A 7,857-nucleotide genomic window follows, 5' to 3' on the forward strand; every position below is an offset into this window, starting at 1 on the left:
CACAAAAAATTGTACACCAATGTTCATTACAAATTTATTTGTATAGTGAAACCCTGAAAATAAACCAAATGCACTTCAGTAGGAGACTGGTTAAACACGCTAATATTACTCAGCAATGAAAAAGGAGCACATTGACACAAACAATGATTTGGATGGATTTCAAGGGAATTATTATGAGTGAAAAGAGCCAACATAGACTTGAGTGTTCAAACAGGATGAAGAATGGGGTTTAGGGCTTAAAAACTCTGTACCTCTACATTTCGGAGCTGCTTAATTTGGGGTCTGTGTACCCCTGGCAGACCCAGCTGGCTGAATAAAGAGTGTGTTTCCTATAACTCACTGATTTCTGGTGGTCCGTGTGTCTATTGGGGGCTGGCGGCTACAACATTCACACCCATAGAAATTCTTTCCTTGGCTTATTAGCACCAAAAGAAATTGTTTCTTTCTATTGATGTAATTATTTTTCTTCCCTTTCTTATAAAAATCCCTTGCCTTTGCCCCATAATCAGAACACGTTTCGGTTTTCTGCCTGAATCCCATATAGTTATTCTTTGTGATCTTTAATAAATTCTTGCTGCCTCTCACTTTAACCTTTTGTTTTTAAGTTAACTATATTTTTGGTAATACAAGTCTAATGAGAAAAATGAAATTTATTTTAGGGGATAATTATCTCACTTAACTGAGTTTCAGAGTCTTTGTTCCCTTTCACTCAAATCCATTGCAAAGTTCATCTAATTCTGATCTCTAAAGAGATTTTATGTATTTTACTTTTTTTTCTTTTTTTAGGCGCTGCAGCCCTTGGTTGACCTCACAGATTGCAAGGACCTTGTCAGTTTACAATCCCTTATTATTTTATTTTTTTATGCCTACAGTACCTGGTCTTCCTTGATGGTCTCCCATCCAAATACTAACCAGGTCTGACTTTGCTTAGCTTCCGAGATCAGATGGGATCGAGCTTGTTCAGGGTGGCATGGCGTAGACGTCTTTCATTTTTAAAAATATTATTTTACAGATAACAACTGCCTATTAATGATACCACTTATAAGCATACAATCTTTCAAACTTTTATTTTGAAATAATTATACATTCACAATAAGTGGTGATCAGAGTGAAACAAAATGAGGTTATTTTGTTTTAGCTGCCCATCCTAGGGATAAATGTTCTAACTTTCCCTTCTCTGTTTCCTAATTAATCCTTGTTTTAAAAATTAATTTATCTCTATTTTTCTCCTTTTTCCCTCCTATCTTCCTTTCTCCCTTCTTCTCTTTCTACTTTCCTTTCCTGTTCTTCCTTTATTTCCTCTCACATAGAATTCAGGCCCAGGAGGAATCGAGACATGATTTAAATACCTGCTTTGTTATCTTAGACAAGATATTTAATTTTATACATTAATGAATTTATCTCTGAATTAGATATAATTTTATCTTGGAATATTTTTGCGAACATTAAATATTATATAATTAAAATTCCAAATTCAGTGGCTGGCAAATGGCCAATATTTAAATATAATGAGTATTATTTTTCCATTCTGCACACTGTTATCTTTTCTTAATCCTCGCTTCAACTCTATTAAATCACGTATCCATAAACACCACAAAATCACCAACTAACCAAGGCACTTGGTTTTAGAGGAATAGATCTAATTTTGAACTCCAGTGACTCGGTTGTATTTCAAGAAATAAACAACCCCCAAATCATACTGGCTTAAAACAACAAAGGTTTATTTGCTACTCTTGCTGTGTTCTATCATGAGACTCAGTCTGACAGAACCTCTAAATCTGGATCATCATTAGTCATACATGCTCTTCTGCTCATCTTCCTTTGGCCAAAAATCTAATGGCCACATAAAATTTACAAAGATACCTACAAAATTTGCACTAAAATATAGTCTAGTCATATGCCTGGAAAGAGAAGTTTAAGGATAATCAGAATAGATCCATTACAAAATTTTGTATACATTTACACTTTGAATTATATTTTACTTTAAGTTGCTTTAAGATATAAAAAAATGTAAGATACTTTTGCTTACTACTAGCTCATACTTTTGACTGTTTTTGGGGGGAGAGGTAATTCAATAAGGTCTTAATATAATATTTTTTGGTCTTTGAAACAACCCCATGAATTTGATATTGTTATAACCTGTATTTCCCCATGGGGAAACTAATGAATCATCATACTAACTTGCCCATGCCACAGAAGTAGCAACAGGCAAAGCAGTAATTCAAATTCAGATCTGCTTTGAGACTCGAACCTTTAAAAAGTATAGATCATCTTTTATTTATTTATATTTTTCAATGGAACCAGGCTATAGTATAAATGAATAGACAGGAAAATAAATGACTTAAATAAACAAATAAATATAATTCACCTTATTACTTATGAAATGCCAAGAACAATGCTTTGTTAGTACAGATTCACAGTCTTTATCTATGACCATCCATTCTAGCTTTCCTGGAACAGTCAGTAATCAATTGCGATCTTGGCATAAGCATTAATGGTGCCCATTTTTACTATCAAGACTGTCCCATTTTGACATTTTGAAATAAATTATGTAACCACCATACCTATTCATAATTCTGAAATTCATAAAGCCCAAAATATTAAAGATTTTTAACTTTGTAGCAAATGTATTTTGTACAAAACATGACCTAAAGTGAGGTAAGACAAATTGTCTTTTATATAGCACACTTAGTAAAAATAGTCATATGTTTCAATGCAGAAATACTAATGTTATTGACACTGGATATTCTTTCAGACCCTGCTTGGAGGTGTCACCTAAGCTGGAATCCTTAATTCCAAAATATAACTAGATTTCAAGTGTTTTTCAAATAAGGGATTATGGACTTGATGTAATAATTATGTAAATATATGAGGACATGTGAGTTAAATGAATATATAAGAACTAAATTTATTATTTCTAATGCATTTATTCTTGGTAATAATCATGATGGCCAACAGTATATGGAGAGCTCTGCTCTTTTTTTTTAATTTATTTTTTAATGTTTTCATTTTTGTAGGTGAGACAACCTTAGTTGACCTCACAGATTGCAAGGACTTTGTCAGTTTACGATCCCTTATTTTTTTTATTTTTTATGCCTATAGCACCTGATCTTCCTAGGTGATCTCCCATCCAAGTACTAACCAGGCCTGACCCTGCTTAGCTTCCGAAATCAGATGGGATTGGGCTTGTTCAGGGTGCCTTAGCCGTAGACAAGAGCTCTGCTCTTTGATGATTAGTTCATTAATAGATTAGAATAATGTGGTCTTAGAATAATTAGGATTTCGCCCAAGATGACATAAAGGACAAATAGTAAGACTTCCTATATCTAATTATCCCCAAAGCCAGTACTTTTTTTTTTTGATAGTGTATTATACTATTTATTACCTAAATGTACACTCATATCATGAGTTTTTTTAATCTTATTCACAGAAGGTAAAAAGAGAAGTTTCATATCCTTAATTATAATTTTAAAAGAATAATTGACTACAAAGTACAGGAAAAAGTACTGTAAGCAAGGGACATTTTGGAATTCATTATTATTATTTTTTAACTTGCATTTATTGATTTATTATAAAAAGGATATAACTCAGGAACAACCAGATGGGAGCGATGCATAGGTCAAGGTATGGGAAAGGGGCCAGGAGTTCCCATGCCCTCTCCAGATGAGCCACCTTCCCAGCGCCTCCACCTGTTCACCAACCAGCATGCTCATTAAATCTGTTGTTCAAGAGTTTTTATAGAGCTTAATCCCTAGCAACCACACCCACTTCCCAAAGGTCAGTGGGTGGCGCTTAAATTTCCAATCTTCTAATCACTAGGTTTTTCTGGTGAAGAGCCCCACCCTGTCATGCATTATCATAAACTTAGGTGTACTCAGTACTCAAAAGAGGCCCCTAATGAAATGAGACAGCCCTAACACTCCAAGGGTTTTAGGAGCTCTGTGCGGGGAATCAGGGACAGAGACCTTTATTATTTATGTCATTGATAATGAAGAGGTCAATGAAAGGATTGGCTGGGAACTCTTCCCCAAGACTCAGTGGGCCTTGAAACTTATATGCAAAATCCCACCTGTGCCTCTGTGAAAATTCATCACTTGTATGCACGCTTCTGTGTCTGCTTTAAAATTTACTTATAAAAACGTATATGAATGTACAGTTTTTCTTGAGGGAGATGGGAGAGTCGAGAGCTCTCAATATTCTTAATGGGGTCCAAGACCCAAAGAACTATTTGTGAGCTACCAGTAAAGTGAGAGGCTAACAGAATTTAGGCACAAACACAGCAGACATATCTGTGCACAAACGTGAGTGCACAACGAAAGCAGAGAGGGGTCAGCTGCTCCAGAGCCCCCACGGAGGGGGAAGGAGACTTCTGAGAAGGCCTAAGGGGAGGAGGGTCTGGCACTCACCGCTGCTTCTTGAGGTGGTGCCGCGCGATCCGCCCTTCGTCTATCACAGCCCCGCCCACCCGGGGCTTCAATCGCCGCTCCCGGGTCAACACCCGCCGTGGGTCACTTCAACAGTTTCTTCTTCAGCTCAGTTCTTACCCCGTCACCCGCACCCCACCCCGGGAGCACCCACGGCTGATCTGCGTTGCTGGCTTGGGGTCCGTGCTTCCGCTCTAAACCTACAATTTGGAATTTAGAACAGACATAGACAAATTTGTATTGAAAAGCTCAACTGGCATTGTTTAAAGTTGTATGCAGGGTATTAATAATCACTAGTGAAAATGGACTAAATTACTGCTAGAATTCACTGCATTTGCTGTTTAGTGTTAATAGAAGTTCAGCTAGGTGGTCTTTTCCTCCCTTCCAAGCTGCCTGTTATGTTTAATTCTCATATGCCTCTAGAACAAGCAACATTGATTATCATTAAATTAGCATGTTATGTATGGAGTTGAGCATATGGTTAACTCAATCATAAAAAAATAATTTAACATAAGCCTCATAAAACTAAATTTCCGTAAATACTAGTATAATTAAAATTCCCATTTTGTGAAAGGTGTACATAAATTTAAAGTCATTAAGATGAAATAATTAGATTACACTTGGAAACCATTATTCCATAAAGCAAAAGTAATGCAAAATATGCTATCTATAGTTATTTTTGCAGAGGTACTCAGAGAAGAAAATACAAATACAAACAAAATTTATATGCAAAACTTTCATACAAATAATTTATCACTGGTATAAACAGTTAATTCATTATATATATATATATACACACATATGTAAAAATTGGTTAAAAAATATATATAAAAAAAAATATTTTAACCAATTTTTAGAGTTCTTAACTGTAAAAGAGGAAAAACTTTGATCTTCTTAAGCTTAGTATCTAAGGGACCTGTGACTTAAACTTTTTTACTATGCTGCTGAATAACAACAGACAAATTTACAAATGAAAAGTCATATAGATTTATTAATTTTTAGTAAGGGAAAGGGACTTGGAGAAAGGCTACATATGGGAGAGCAAATGATTTTTAGGAAAAATAATACATATGGGAAAATTCTATAAATAAGAACAACTTAGAGTTTAATATTTTCTGTTAAAGTAGGTACCCATGTAACCAACAACCAAACATGAGATGAAGTTTTGCCAGTACTCCAGAAGCCTACTATTCGAACATTTCAAATTACAAATTTCTCTTTTCCCAAAAGTAATTATGATCTTAACTGCATGTCACTCCTTTGTTTTTTTCTATAATTATATAAATTAAATATTTATATAAAATGAAATCATACAGAAGGAATTTGTCCTAATTCTTTCACTCAATATTATGAGTGTGAACATTATTCATGTTATTATGTGTAGCTGTAATTTGTTCTACTTCATCACTATATAATTTTCCATTCTTTGAATACAGCAAAATTGATTTATTCATTCTCCTGTTGATGGACAATGAGTTTCATTTATTTATGTCTCCTTTAATTTCTTTCTGCAATGCTTTATAGTTTTCATTGTACAAGACTTTCATCTCCTTGGCCAAATTAATTCCTAAGTATTAATTCTTTTTGATACTATTATAAATGGAATTGGTTTTGTAATTTTGTTTTCATATTGTTCATTATTACTGTACAGAAATGCATCTGATTTTTGTGGGTTGATGTTGCATTCTGCTACTTTGCCGAATTCATTTATTAATTCAAACTTTTTGTGTGTGGAATCTTTATGGTTTTCTGTGTAAAAGATCATATTATTTGAGAGCAGAGATTAATTTTACTTCTTTTCCTATTTGGATGTCTTTTATTCTTTTTTGGGGGAGGCGTCTAATTTCTCTAGCTGGAATTATTTTAAATAGAAGTGATGAAAGCAGATGTTGCCTTGGGCTTTTTGTATTTTACTGAGTATGAAGTTTGCTGTGGGTTTTTCATATGTGGCTTTCATTATGTTGAAGTTATTTCCTTCTATTCTTAATTTTTTGAGTGTTTTTGTCATGAAAAGGTGTTTAATTTTTTCTGCATTAGTAACAGTGATCATGTGTTTCTTTTCTTCATTCTGTTAATGTGTATTACATTGATCAATTTTCATGTGTTAAAGTGTCTTTGCATTTCAAAAATAAATTGTTAATGGTGTATAACTTTTTTACTATGCTGCTGAATACTGTGCTAGAACATAGTCCAAGCCCTAATAGTCAGGGCAGGAGGCTGGCATCATTTGCTGTTTTCTCAACTTCCTGTGCTATTATCTTAGCTTTAGCCTTAAGCACTTGGGTTCTCTGACATCACAGATCTAATGAATTGTGTAATCGCCCACTAAACAACTACATTTTCTACTTTCTAGGTTTTCAATAATTATGAGATTAAAATGAAAAATAGTATTTGGCTCATTTTGTTGGTAGGTACAATAAAAGCCCTTACTGGGATAAAAAATTTAAATTTCTTTTTGTCAAATCTTGAAAGAATGAAGAATTAAGTGAAATGTTTCAGAATTTTGTACCACAATTTGAAAGGTGAATCAAAAAAATACTCTTTAAAACTTTCAATCTCCAGAATTTCTTTGTAAATTGGGAAATATTCATTTCCTAAGTTCATATTTTAAAAAAATTATGTGATTATTTAGTTTTCTGTCCTAAGAAAAATTGGGTATAGTTTGGGAGAATGGGGATATATTGAAATAAGAAAATTATAAGACAAAAATTCCAAAATGTTTTTTACCATTCCAATAGGAAAAAAAAAAATAACTTCTTTTGGAATGGTAAAATGTATTTTGGAATTTATCCATTTGTGAATACAATGACAAACTTAATATATTGGTTATTTGATATTGACTTTATCACTGAACATAAATACTTCAATGAAAATAATAACAATAATAATAACTGTAAGAGTTCCTATATCCAAACTTTTCTCTTTGGTCCAAATATTCTTTCAAGTTTCTTTCTGTTGCAATCAAGAGGTATATAGTCTCCTGGGCATATTTTTAATTATGTGCCTCAAATCCAAGACTAACTGTATTGTATGGAAAAATTTGTGCACATGTAAATTTACAGGACGATAAAATTTACAGTTGGGTTAACCATAGATTAAGTTGGTAAATTACTTCCATGGTGTTGAACAAGCATCTTGTGTAAGTAGAAACCTATTATAGGTCAGTCTCTGTGTACTAATTTAGGTAACTCCTAGCTGAGGTTTCTCTTTTGAAGACCAATATGATAGTAAGAAAACTTGATAGAAAAACTTGCTATAATGCTACTTATGAAATTTATTTCAATTTGTGTGGCCTATTATTTTGCAAGTAGATGTGGGTGAGAATTGGTTATGGGAAGAAAAGGCTGTATAAATAGGAGCTGCAATTAGTGAATGTGGGAAAATAAAAAAATAGGTGGACAGAGCAGGGAATTCTCAAAATCTTTTGGAGGAT

General features: G+C 33.4%; 2 pseudogenes; both read right to left on the minus strand.

Annotated features, from left to right (window-relative positions):
* Nucleotides 1–863: 863 nt before the first annotated feature.
* LOC112483716 lies at nucleotides 864–981 on the minus strand (annotated as a pseudogene).
* A 2,112-nt stretch (nucleotides 982–3,093) lies between these two features.
* LOC112483690 lies at nucleotides 3,094–3,212 on the minus strand (annotated as a pseudogene).
* Between the last annotated feature and the right edge of the window lie 4,645 nt (nucleotides 3,213–7,857).

Source organism: Pteropus alecto, unplaced genomic scaffold (assembly GCF_000325575.1).
Source record: "Pteropus alecto unplaced genomic scaffold, ASM32557v1 scaffold164, whole genome shotgun sequence".
Classification (NCBI taxonomy): domain Eukaryota; kingdom Metazoa; phylum Chordata; class Mammalia; order Chiroptera; family Pteropodidae; genus Pteropus; species Pteropus alecto.